The following is a 14039-nucleotide window of genomic DNA, read 5'->3' as shown; positions in this document are numbered from 1 at the left end:
CGGCGACGACGGGCGCGGGCGACGGCTACGAGGAGCAGGGCGTCTGGGCAGAGGCGGCGTCGGCGGCGGGGAGAATGAGGAAATAAATGAAATTTTTGACAAGTGTTGTATATATAGCCAAAGCATTGGTCCCGGTTCGTGGCACCAACCGGGACCAATATCCCCCTTTAGTTCCGATTGGTGCCACCAACCAGGACCAAAGGTCTCTTTTCAGCAGCCCAAAGGGCGGGAAGCAGAGGGCTTTGGTCCCGGTTGGTGGCACCAACCGGTACTAAAGGGGGGCATTGGTCCCAGTTTGTGGCACCAAATGGGACCAATGCAACCCTTTAGTCCCGGTTGGTGCCACCAAACAGGACCAAAGGCCATGTCCTGCCGGCGTCGCAGCCAAAGTTTAGTCCCACCTCGCTAGTTGAGAGAGCTCAAGAGTGGTTTATAAGCGCTGCTGCGCCAACCCTCTCGATCTCCTCTCAACTACAGGCTTTCAGGCCTAATCTGTCACTATGTGCCTGTGGGCCTACTGGGCCTACTGCGGGCCTGAATCCTGGCCCATTGTTGGGTTTCTAGTCATATTCAGACCGTGGCGGCCCTTTAGGTGGCACTTTTTTTATTTTTTTGTTTTATTTTTTGCTTTGTTTATGTTATTTTGTTTCTACTTATAGCAAAATACTTACTAGTTTTTCAGTGATCCTTTTTGCTTTTAGGTAATAAGAAATATAAACTTTCTGTTAGTGCCATTTGTTTTCTAATTTGAATAGTTTAAATTTGAATTTTTTGAAATTTGTGTGAATCACTAGTTTTTGAATAGCTTTACTATAAAAATAAATTTTTGAGTGATTCTTTTGCCTACTATTTAATATTACTGTGTTTTATCATTATATTCAAAAACATATTTTGTTATTTTAGTTTCTAACAAAAAATTCTTTATGATAATTCTTTTTGCTATTAAAGTTTCTAAGAATTTTTTTTAAATTCTTTTTTCTTTTAATGTTTTGAACAGAAAATACTTTGATAATTTTAGTTGCATAAATTTGAAATAATTTTAGTTTCAATAATACTAGGGGTTTTATAAAAGTTTATTTTGCTTTTACTTATTTGTTAAAGTTTATTTTGTTTCTACTTATTTATTTTCTCTCTTTTTGCTTTATTTATTTTACTTTATTTGTACTTACTGTTATTTTTTTATAGTTCGTTTATTTTACTTTATTAAAGTTTATTTTGTTTCTACTTATTTCTTTTCTTTTCTTTTTTGCTTCTTTTATTTATTTTATGAAAATTCTTTATTTTTTGCTTTATTTATTTTATTTTGTTTCTACTTACTGTTGCTATTTTTATTTATTTTATTATAGTTTATTTATTTTACTTTATTAAAGTTTATTTTGTTTCTACTTATTTATTAAAGTTTTTTCTGTTTCTACTTATTTATTTTATTTTGTTTCTACACACAAAAGCCCTCTCCCCTGGCTGGTTCATTGGTCCCGGTTTGTGGCTTGACCCAGTCCTAAAGACCACCCTTTGGTCCCGATTCAAGTCACCAACGGGGACCAATGGTGGTGGGCCAGGAGCGAGGCCCATTGGTCCCGGTTCACGCCACCAACCAGGACCAAAGGGGCCAGACGAACCGGGACCAATGGCCCCACGAGGACCGGCAGGCCCCCTGGCCTCACGAATTGGGCCCAATGGGCCCATGGGTACCGGTTCGTGGTTGAATCGGGACTAATGGGCTTATCTGGCCTAGACGTATGCCCTGTTTTCTACTAGTGCCTGCTGCCACGGGAGGGTAGGATAAAAGATGTCATGCAAGTTCTTTTCCATAAGCACGTATGTCTATATTCGGAATACATGCCTACATTATATTGATGAATTGGAGCTAGTTCTGTGTCACCCTATGTTATAACTGTTGCATGATGAATGCCATCCGACATAATTATCCATCATTGATCCATTGCCTACGAGCTCGTTTCATATTGATCTTTGCTAAGTTACTTCTGAGTTGCTACAAAACTGCTATTGTTACTTTTGCCACCGTTACCGATACTTCAATACTACTCTGCTACTAAATACTTTGCTGCAGATATTAAGTCTTTCAGGTGTGGTTGAATTGACAACTCAGATGCTAATACTTGAGAATATTCTTTGGCTCCCCTTGTGTCGAGTCAATAAATTTGGGTTGAATACTCTACCCTCAAAAACTGTTGCGATCCCCTATACTTGTGTGTTATCATGTAGCGACTAGGGGCTGTCAGTATCTTCCATGCTAGGTGGGTAATTCTCACGAGAAAGTGGCTGGTAATCAGGATGCCCAGTTCCATGCTCAAAATCAAATCAAAATATAATAATGAAACAAAACTCCCCCAGGACTGTTGTTGGTACGGACGGTACCCGTGGATTCGGCTAGCCATGGAGTGTGATTGTTGGTGGAGGGGGACTAAAAAAGTTACCATTCTGTTTGGGAACCACCTATAATGTGTCTAGCATGGAAGATAGTGAGATCTCTTGGTTGTTATGTTGAAAATGAAAGCACACCGCTCAGAATTATAATAATATCAGTTTTAAAAGCTCCGAGCTTTGGCATCTCTACAAATCCCTGCTTCCCTCTGAGGGCTTATTTATTTACTTTTATTGTTGAATCATCATCCTCTTATAAAAAGCACCAGTTAGAGAGAACCACTGTCATTTATATGCTTTGTTATTAATTGATGTTGAGTATGAGTGTGACTGGATCTCTTTTGCAATGAATTATAATGTCTAGTCAATCCTTGATCTTCAGGGGTGCTCTGCATTTATGTTTTTCGATCTCAGAAAGGGCTAGCAAGATACCGTTTTGTCATATTATATCATGATTATTTTGAAAAAAAGGGTTGTCATCCAATATTTATTATTATTGCTCGCTAGTTGATTATGCCATTGATATGAGTAAATGTAAGACCTAAATGTTATTGTTAATATGGTTAGTTCATAATATTTGCTGAAAACCTGAATATTGGCTATACATATTTGCAACAACAGGATCAAACAGAGTTTGTAAAAAAAAAATCACTTTCAGTTTGTCAACTGAATTGCTTGCGGAGAAGCAATGGGTTAAGCTTGGGGGAGTTGATACGTCTCCATCGTATCTACTTTTCCGAACTCTTTTGCCCTTGTTTTGGACTCTAATTTGCATGATTTGAATGGAACTAACCCGGACTGACGTTGTTTTCAACGAAATTGTCATGGGGTTATTTTTGTGCAGAAGTCAAAGTTCCTGGATTGACCTGAAAATTTATGGAGAATTTTTGTGGAATATATAAAAAATATTGGCGCAAGAAGTAACCAGAGGGGGCCATCCAGAGGCCACAAGCCCTGGGGGCGCGCCTAGCAGGCTTGTGAGCCCCTACTCCAAGTCTATAAGTACCTATTCGGGGAGAAAAATATCATAGAGAAGGATTCATCGTGTTTTACGATACAAAGTTGCCGCCGCCTCCTGTTCTTCATCGATCGGGAGGCCTGATCTGGAGTTCGGGGCTCCGGAGAGGGGAATCCATAGCCATCATCATCATCTACCTTCCTCCATCACTAATTTCATGTTGCTCACCACCTGGAGTGAGTAATTCCATCGTAGGCTTGCTGGACGGTGATGGGTTGGATAGGATTTATCATGTAATCAAGTTAGTTTTGTTAGGGTTTGATCCCTAGTATCCACTATGTTCTGGGATTGATGTTGCTATGACTTTGCTATGCTTAATGCTTGTCACTAGGACCCGAGTGCCATGATTTCAGATCTGAACCTATTATATTTTCATGAATATATGTGAGTTTTTGATCCTATCTTGCAATTTGTAGACACCTATTACGAGTAATGATCCGCATACCCCAAGGTGACAATAATTGGGATTCTTTCCGGTGATTACCGTAGTTCGAGGAGTTCATGTATTCACTAGGTGATAATGCTTTGGTCCTATTCTCTATTAAAAGGAGGCCTTAATATCCCATAGTTTCCATTAGGACCCCGCTGCCACAGGAGGGTAGGACAAAAGATTTGATGCAAGTTCTTTTTCATAAGCATGTATGATTATATATGGAATACATGCCTACATTATATTGATGAATTGGAGCTAGTTCTGTGTCACCCTAGGTTATGACTGCTACATGATGAATATTATCCAACACAATTATCATTGCCGACCCATTGCCTATGAGCTTTTCACATATTGATCTTTGCTAAGTTACTTCCGTTGCTACTGCTGTTACAATCACTACACAACTGCTACTGTTACTTTTGTTATTCTTACCGTTACTTCCATACTACTCTGCTACTAAATACTTTGCTGCAGATATTAAGTCTTACAGGTGTGGTTGAATTGACAAGTCAACTGCTAATACTCATGAATATTCTTTGGCTCCCCTTGTGTCGAACCAATAAATTTGGGTTGAATACTCTACCCTCAAAAATTGTTTCGATCCCCTATACTTGTGGGTTATCAAGACCTTTTTCTGCCATTGATACGGAGCATAGCTCCATTGTCCGAGTCACTTGGGATTTATATCTGTTGATCACTATGAAGAATCTTAAGGATACCAAAACCTAGATTTTTCCCTCTAGGACAAGGGGAGGTAAGGAACTACCATCTAGCTCTGCACTTGATTCACCTTCTCTTTTGAGTAAGCTTGCGATGCCTACACCTGCTATTGATTTTGATATGTCGCAAGTAATTGATGATGCTACTTCTGCTATGAATGATGCTTATGATGATACTACTACTTTGCTTGATAATAATGTGCTAGTGGGTGGATTTTCTTGACAAACAACTCTCTATAGCCAAAGATATTGAGAATGTTGAAACTGATGATATTTCTGAAACTGATGAAATTATTGAAACTGATAACTTTGAAACACCCATTAGACCTAGCACTCCTAGATATGAATTTCCTATTATACCTAAAGGTTATGTTAACGATGGAGAGGTAGCTAGGGACTTTCTTGCTTGTAAGGATATAGATGACCTTAAGAAATTACTATGCAAGTGGAAAGAAAAATCTTTAAATGCTAGAATGCAATATGATCCTAAGTTTGCCACTTCACCTATCTTTGTTACCGATAAGGATTATGAATTCTCTGTCGATCCTGAGTTAATTACTTTGGTTGAATCTGGCACTTTCCATGGTTATGAATTTGAAACTGTTGTGGCACATCTTACTAAATTGAATGACATAGCAAGCAAACGAGCAAACAAGCAAAAAGGCAAAACGGAAAATATTTTTTTGTATTTTTATAAAAAAACTTTTTAGAAGTGGGGGAGATGAAAAAGAGAGGCAAATGGCAAATAATGTAAATTCAAGGAGATGAAAGTTTATGCGTAGGTACTTGATAGGTGTTGATGATGTCTCCCCGGCAACGGCACCAGAAATTCTTCCTGCTACTTGTGAGCTGCGTTGGGATTTCCTCGAAGAGGGGAGGATGATGCTATTGGGGAACGAAGCATGAAAATAAAAAAAATCTACGAACACCCAAGATCTATCTAGGAGAAGCATAGCAACGAGAAGGAGAGTGTTTCTATGTACCATCATAGACCGAAAGTGGAAGTGTATATTACGCGGTTGATGTGGTCGTACTCTTCGCGATCTGATCACGATCCAACCGATCTAGTGCCGAATGGACGGCAACTCCGAGTTTAGCACATGTGCGGCTCAATGACGTCTCCTCCTCCTTGATCTAGCAAGAGAAGGCGGAGAAGTAGATGGGGTCACAACCAACACGACGGCGTGGTGATGATGCTGGTGGTGGAGTAATGGAAATGCTTCGCTAAGCGAAAAACCGTGGACGAGAACTATGTCGGGAGGTATAGAAACGGGGCAGCAGCCAAGGCCAATGTGTTGGGGTGCCTTGTTGCGCCCCTCCCCTATATTTATATGCGTGGGAAGGCTGGGTGTCCATCCCTACTCCTAATAAGAGTTGGCGCCAAAGGGGGAGAGGTCTTGGACTCCAAGTCCAATCCTATTCCTACTAGGACTCCCCTTTTTTCTCTTCCCTATCCACATGGGCTTTTGAAGATTTGGTGTGCATAGCCCAATAAGGACAAGCCCCCCCTCAGCCCATGTTAGCCATTGGGACGTGGTGGGCCCACTTGTGGACTTCCAGACCCCTCCGGAACCTTCTAGAAGCTTCCCGGTACAATACCGAAAAACTGTACCTTTTTCTGAAACCCAAAATATGACTTCCCATATATAAATCTTTACCTCTCGACCATTCCGAGACTCATCGTGACATCCGGGATCTCATCCGGGACTCCGACAACATTCGGTTGCCAATTATCAAATATCCCAATACTACTCTAGCGTCACCGAACGTTAAGCGTGCGACCGTACGGGTTCGGGAATAATGTAGTCATGACCGAGACACCTCTCCAGTCAATAATCAATAGCGGGACCTACATGCCCATTTTCGTTCCTACATATCCACAAAGATCTTTTATCGCTTGAACCATGATGTCAAGGATTCGGTTAATCCCGTATGAAAATTCCCTTTTACCCGATGATATGTTACTTGCCTGAGATTCGATCATCGGTATATCCATACCTAGTTCAATCTCATTACCAGCAAGTCTCTTTACTCGTTTCGTAGTACAAGATCTCATGACTAACTCATTAGGAACATTGCTTGCAAGCTCTTTATGGTGTTGTATTACCGAGGGCCCCCAGAGATATCTCTCCGTCACACGGAGTGGCAAATCCCAGTATCAATCCATGCCAACCCAATAGACACCTTTGAATATACCTGTAGAGCATCTTTATGATCACCCAGTTACGAAGTGATGTTTGATAGCACACAAGGTATTCCTCCGGTATCTGGGATTTGCAGGATCTCATGGTCTTATGAATAGATACTTGACACGAAGAAAGCTATAGCAATAAACTCAAGTGATATGATCAAATGCTAAGCTTATGGTTGGGTCTTGTCCATCACATCATTCTCCTAATGATGTGATCCCGTTATCAAATGACGACTCATGTCTATGGTTAGGAAACCTTAACCATCTTTGATCAACGAGCTAGTCTAGTAGAGGCTCACTAGGGACATAGGATTTGTTTATGTATTCACACATGTATTTAAGTTTACAGTCAATACAATTCTAGCATGAATAATAAACCTTTATCATGAACAAGGAAATATGATAATAATCAAATTATTATTGCCTCTAGGGCATATTTCCAACAGTCTCCCACTTGCACTAGATTTAATAACAAGTTCACATTGCTATGTGATTAACGCCCAATGAGTTATGGGGTTTGATTATGTTTTGCTTGTGAGAGAGGTTTTAGTCAACGGGTCTGCAACATTCAGATCCATGTGTACTTTGCAAATCGCAATGTCTCCATGCTTGATCCAATCATAGATGGAGTTGAAAATGGCATTAAACATGCACTTCATATGTAAATTTTGCCTCAACGCTTGGTTTGGAACTACTCCAAATGTTTGCTCCACTTGATGTATCCGGTTTGAGACTCAGGGTCATCCAAATTGGCATAAAAGCTTGCATCAACGTAAACCTTTTACGATGAACTCTTTGTTACCTCCATAAATGAGAAATATTTTCTTAAGTAACTTAAGTATAATTTTTGAACATTGTCCAGTGATCCACTCCTGGATCACTCTAGTACTCCCTTGCCAGACTCATGGCAAGGCACAAAACAGGTATGGTACAAGTATGTCATACATTATAGTGCCCGTGGCTAGGCAAAGGGGACGACTTTCGCCCTTTCTCTTTCTTCTGCCGCGGATGAGCTTTGAGTCTCACTCAACTTCACACCTCGCAATACAGGCAATAACTTCTTCTTTGACTGGTCCATTTTGAACTCCTTCAAGAACCATTTAAGGTATGTGCTTTGTGAAAGTTTTATCAGGTGTCTTGATCTATTTCCATAGATCTTTGATGCCCAATACGTAAGCTGCTCTATCCAAGTCTTCCTTTCAAAAACTCCTTCCAAACAACCCTTTTATGCTTTCGAGAAATTCTACATCATTTCCAATCATCAATATGATCATCCACTTATACTATCATAAATGTTACAGAGCTCCCACTCACTTTCTTGTAAATACAAACTTCTCCACAAACTTTTATAAACCTGTAACTCTTTGATCACGTCATCAAAGTGCATATTCCAACTCCGAGATGCTTGCACCAGTCCATAGATGGATCGATGGAGCTTGCATATTTTTGTAAGCATCCTTAGGATCGACAAAACCTTCTGGTTGCATCATATACAACTCTTCCTTAAGAAACCCGTTAAGGAATGTCGTTTTTACGTCCATTTGCTAGATCTCATAATCATAAAATGCGACAATAGCTAACATAATTCTAACAGACTTAAGCGTCGGTACACGTGAGGAAGTCTCATTGTAGTCAACCCCTTGAACTAGTCGGAAACCCTTTGAGACAAGTTGAGCTTTATAGACGGTGACATTACCATCAGCGTCTGTCTTCTTCTTAAATATTCATTTATTCTCAATGGCTTGCTGATCATCGGGAAAGTCCACCAAAGTCCATACTTTGTTCTCATACATGGATCCTATCTCGGATTTCATGGCCTGAAGCCATTTGTCAGAATCCGGGCTCATCATAGCTTCTTCATAGTTCGTAGGTTCACCGTTATCTAACAACATGACTTCCAGGACAGGATTACCGTACCACTTTGGTGCGGAACGTACCCCAGTCGACCTACAAAGTCAGTAGTAACTTGATCCAAAGTTTCACGATCATCATCATTAGCTTCCTCTTCGATCACCACCCGAGTAGCAATACATCTCTGAATCAGACGATTTTTTGGACAGTGTGTAAAATAATGATGGAATTTGCATGACAATATATCTTCGGGTCTTGCCAAGCTCTTCCCTTTCATACACATTCTGTAGAGCCTCCTCCTCAATGAGATTTCCGGAGAACGATCCATCGTCAACCGAATCAATTCAAGGGAGAAGTGTAGCGACCATAACCTCGACCGAAACGAAGACCTTACGTGACAGCACAACTAGGGAAACCACATCGCCTTGCATGAGCAGATGTACAAGAATGCAGGATGACTTCGGGTGGGTGGCCCCTTCACCTGGAACGCCCTTTTAACCCTCACTGCCAGCAGAAGCTGTAGCCCATGAACTAGTAGATCGTCGAAGAACGACTGTAAAGCAATTGGCCGCCTGACGGTGTCCTGGACTAGGGGGTACTCACCATGTCGTCTCCCGATTAGTTAGATTGGGCCGAGGACCCCCATGGCTGTATACTCATGGGCTAGTTCGGACAGCTGCCGCATACAAGGAAGATTCCACAAGACTTGGTGATCAAGACAAGGACTCCTCCCCCACCGGCGTATTCAGCTAGGACTCTTGTTATCCTAGGCCTCTGGTGCATTATATAAACCAGGGCCAGGCTAGTCGATAGATATACACAATCATAACCATAGGCTAGCTTCTAGGGTTTAGCCTCTACGATCTCGTGGTAGATCAACTCTTGTAATACTCATATCATCAAGATCAATCAAGTAGGAAGTAGGGTATTACCTCCATCGAGAGGGCTCAAACTTGGGTAAATATCGTGTCCCCTGCCTCCTATTACCATCAGCCTTAGACGCACAGTTCGGGACCCCTACCCAAGATCCGCCGGTTTTGACACCAACATTGGTGCTTTCATTGAGAGTCCCGCTGTGTGATTGGCAAAAGGATCAATGGCTCGACTGCAGATCAACTGCGACGTCGACTTTTTCGTCACCGGCTCGACTGGTCACCTTGGCTTAACCAAGGCCTACGCCCTACCTCCGATCTTTATGTTTGGATGAGGGCCTTCATCAACATCAATTCCGATCTCTATCATGATCATGGACAAAATTATCCTCGGAGCTCGGGGGCTCAACGTCAACATTCCCCCCGGGCGACCGTGCTATTTTTCTGGACAATGAACTTGATCCGCCGACACCGCCTCCTCGAGTGTCGGTTTTACGATTGCTTCGATGGGATTGTGCGGAATTGAGTCTACAACAACCCTGAAAAATTTCGTCGAGTTCCGATGGAGGAATCTCTGGCAATCTCCGATATACCGGAGCCCTGTCAAATCTGGACGGGAATCTGGACGAGTTTAGGGCATGGTCTCCAGAGCCCAGCTCGGAGGTCCTTTGGAAGATCCAACCGTTCATCTACTGTGGAATTCCCATATCTACCACCTCTCAAAATTTTAGCTCGATCTGACCGTCCAAACTCCGGAAACCTTCTGATTAGTGCATCACTGTTCGGATCTGTTTTCTACGCGAGAACGAATCCGACCCGAATTCATCTTTTTTATGAACGGGATTTCAGACATCCTTTTTGAAGGAAGTTTTGTATGGGGTATTGTGTTTTGTTCCCAAACACATCCCGCTAATTTTAAAGTCTTTTCCAATATGATCTTCACTATCGCGCTGGTGTCAAACCAGCCCGACAACGTTGCTCTATGGCTGCCGACCTACGCTAGACACGTCGTCACTTTGTTGAGCCGAGCTCAAATTCTTCGGATTATCATCTCGGCAAGCCGAACAAGAGTTCGGCATCGCAAAAGATAAATCATCACCAACATCGCCGCCCCACGGATTACACGGAGCTGGCACACCGGCATCACCGCATGGTCACTTCATCAAGCCAGCATTGACCACGTCACAAGTTACGACCTGCATCGGCATGGCCGAACCGTTGCTTCATCGAGCCTATGTCCATCACGCCGAACTACTTCAACACCTCGGCTGACATGGCAGCTGCAACATCCCCTCACTGACCTGCTCCGTCTCCTCGTCTGGACCAGGGGCTTCGTCATCCCTTCATCGACCTACTCCGGAGACTTCGACGTCGTTAACCGACCAACTTCATCACGTTAGCTGGACCGGGGGCTTTGCCTCGGCAAGCCAACCTTTACCTGCATCGCCATGCTGCCGCTCCATCGCTCACCAGGCAATGGGTGTGCGGATCAAGTCCAATTTCGGGAGTAACCTTTTTTTCAGATTGCTACAACAGATAAACCAGGTGCTATTAATCCTAGTAATTTTTTTGCTTGGGTTTATTTTTTCAAAAAATTATTCCTCTGGTTTGTTCCATCATCTATACACATGTCTATCAAATGATAGCCGCATTAACGATGGTTGCGTGATGGTTCAGTCCGTTTCTCGTCTGTAGTTCGGCGAACGCCGCATCGGGAGCCGGACCGCGCTACAAATTCAGGCTTCATCACGCCTTCACTATGTCATGCCGACGCCCTGCATCGACATTGGCTTCGGCACCAGGCCACATCTCTTTAAATAAATTATTTTTGCGTAAAGCAATTATGCAAGGATTATATATACATATATATATATATATATTATTATTTCTTGGACCGCACTGTTTTATGTGTGCAGGTAGTCGATCTTGTATGCGCGGTCACTACTCCGGGGTGCCGAACTCCTTGCTCGAACACCTTAGGCTTGGGGGCTGGGACCTCAGTCATGCCGAGGACTGCGAACCTTGTCGGATCTGTCACATATCAATGGGCGTCTTCATCCCACCACAAGCCCGAATCGCGCCATCAACACCGAGCATATTAACCAGCTAAGTCGCTTTCATGCTCCAAGACTTTCTGTTTTGAATTTTGTTCGGTTCGACCAAGCATTATACCTTTTTTGGCAAAAAGTTGTTTGTGACAAAATTCCTTGTCAAAACTTTGGTTGTGACACACAAATTCAAATACCCCGTTTACTTGGGGGCATCCTTTATGAAGCCTTTCCTCTTGCATATGATTATACTTGTATGGCTTCGTTCCTTGTTCGTGTATTACGCCATAATATGCACCATATTGACCTAAGTGTTCCGCATGCTGGGTTGCCTGGCTCCTGTGCTTACCCCTATGTTCCCGATTGTTCGGCTAGGGAGTAAAGGAAGCACCTCTGCGATTGTCACGATCGGGTCATCCGAGCTCGGTCCTCAGACTGGGTGAAGCCGAAAGCTAGCGCTCTTATTGTTTTCAATCATGTTCGGCACACAACAAAACTCATGAGTACAAAAAATCTATTGCACAAGTCTCATCATAACAATGAGCAACCGAAGAAAGGTATCGGTGGAGGTACTATTTTCTTCGAAGATGCTTCTTACACTATGTAAGTAATATATCATAAGTTCCCTGAGCGCGCTTTGTCTGTTACAGCCTTATGGCCTGATTGCCTGGTTATCAGAAACACCGTCGATATTCTCGACAGGTGGAGTACATAACACTTTTCGGTCCTTGACCGAAGAGGGAGAAGCTAACGGTCGGTTAAGACGCGTTTAAAGTTTGGGTGAACATAGATATGATATAAGTACTTCGGTACACACAATCATTATAACATAAAATTCTTTTCCCCAAGTCACTTGGGGGCTCTTAAAATTTACACGAGCTTTTTTATAGTAAATGTGCAATGCCGGACACCTTTAGAGATTCGACAAAAAAAACATTTTCGGATATTGTTAAATATGCATCGGTTTCAAATTGTGTCTTCGGTCAATAGTTGGGTTGCCCGGCTCCTGCGCTTGCCTCCTACGTTCTGCTTTGTTCGGCTAGGTGTGCAAAGGGAGGCCCACTATGATTGTGCTTCCAGCTCGCATGGTTAAGCACCTCAGTGGAGAAAGGCGAAAACTGACTGTCACAATAAGCGTAAACCGGTCAGTGATCCGATGATTATGTTAAATGACGGGCCATTCATAACATTGGTCGAAGTGTTTATGGCTTGACCTCGGCTGTCGCTGAACACTAACTGGGGGCTCGTAGCTAGCTTCCCCAGTTTAAAGCTCCTATGACTAAGTGAAAGTTATAAAGTCTGGATATCTGATTGCCTTGTTTCCGCTAACATAACCACCTTCGGGCACCGAGACGTCGACTAAGGGTTGTCTTGTTATTGCGGAAACACCCTGCGTAGTATCTACAAAGGGGTAGAAGCCGACGATGGGCCACTTTCAACTGATAAATGGTTGCAACGGAGTCAAAATAAACATACCGTCGGCATTTGTATTTAATATAGAAGGGCCGCCTTCCGTAATCATCGTTATAAAGCCATAAATATGCATCAATTTGACTTAAGATTTTGGCCAAGCTGGGTTGCCTGACTCCTGTGCTTACCCCTACGTTCCCGATTGTTCGGCTAGGCGGTAAAGGGAGCACCTCTGTGATTGTTACTACCGGGTCATCCGAGTTAGTACCTCAGACTGGGTGAAGCCGAAAGCTAGCAATCTTAAAGAATCACATTGGTCGGCAACGATGGAAATGAAAATTTTGGTTCATTAATACCATAGAGTTCGGGAACTTTCCCCGAACTAAATCCTCAATATTTTGCTCCCATATTGATCGGAGCTGGGGTTTCATGATCATGCTTAGCATGACAACCCAAAGAAAGGAACTGATAGCGGGACTATTTTCTTTGGAAGATGTTTCTTACGTTAAAAAGTAATATAACATATCTCTCCGCGTAGCTTTGTTTATAAAACCGTATGGCCGGATTGCCTTGTTTGCCGTAAATCTTTGCCCTCATAAAGGCTTTGTAAAGTAGGACAAACAATCCTCGACTGCTGGCCGAAGAGGTTGAAGCCGATGGTCGGTCAACAAAGTTTTGTACAATGCGGATTCGAGCATTAATGATGTCGAGTACTTGGATACATAGAATCATTACACATAATTTGTGATTTTACTTCGGAGATCGATCCTTAATTCGGCCACCCGTGCCCACATTAAGGCTCGGGGGCTACTGGGCTTCGTGCTTATCATTTATAATATAAAAGGGGCACATCGATCCCCTGATCTAGTGTTGCCACCCGACCAGTGTCTCGGGGGCTACTGCATCGTTTATTCAATGCAGAGAATTCAAAGTGCTCATTGTTCGGCATGACCGAACTATGGGCAAGTGCGTCTTCGGACAACAATAGGCACCATCTGCGACCTATCCGGCATCAAGCTAAATATATTGCGGCAACTTCTCAAGACCCTCTCTCAAGGGCCCATTCGCCGATCACTATTATCCCTAATATATTACACTGTGTTTCTATTCCT

Source organism: Triticum dicoccoides, chromosome 3B (genome assembly GCF_002162155.2).
Source record: "Triticum dicoccoides isolate Atlit2015 ecotype Zavitan chromosome 3B, WEW_v2.0, whole genome shotgun sequence".
Lineage (NCBI taxonomy): Eukaryota > Viridiplantae > Streptophyta > Magnoliopsida > Poales > Poaceae > Triticum > Triticum dicoccoides.
The sequence above is the reverse complement of the archived record's forward strand: the minus strand, read 5'-3'. Positions refer to the sequence as shown.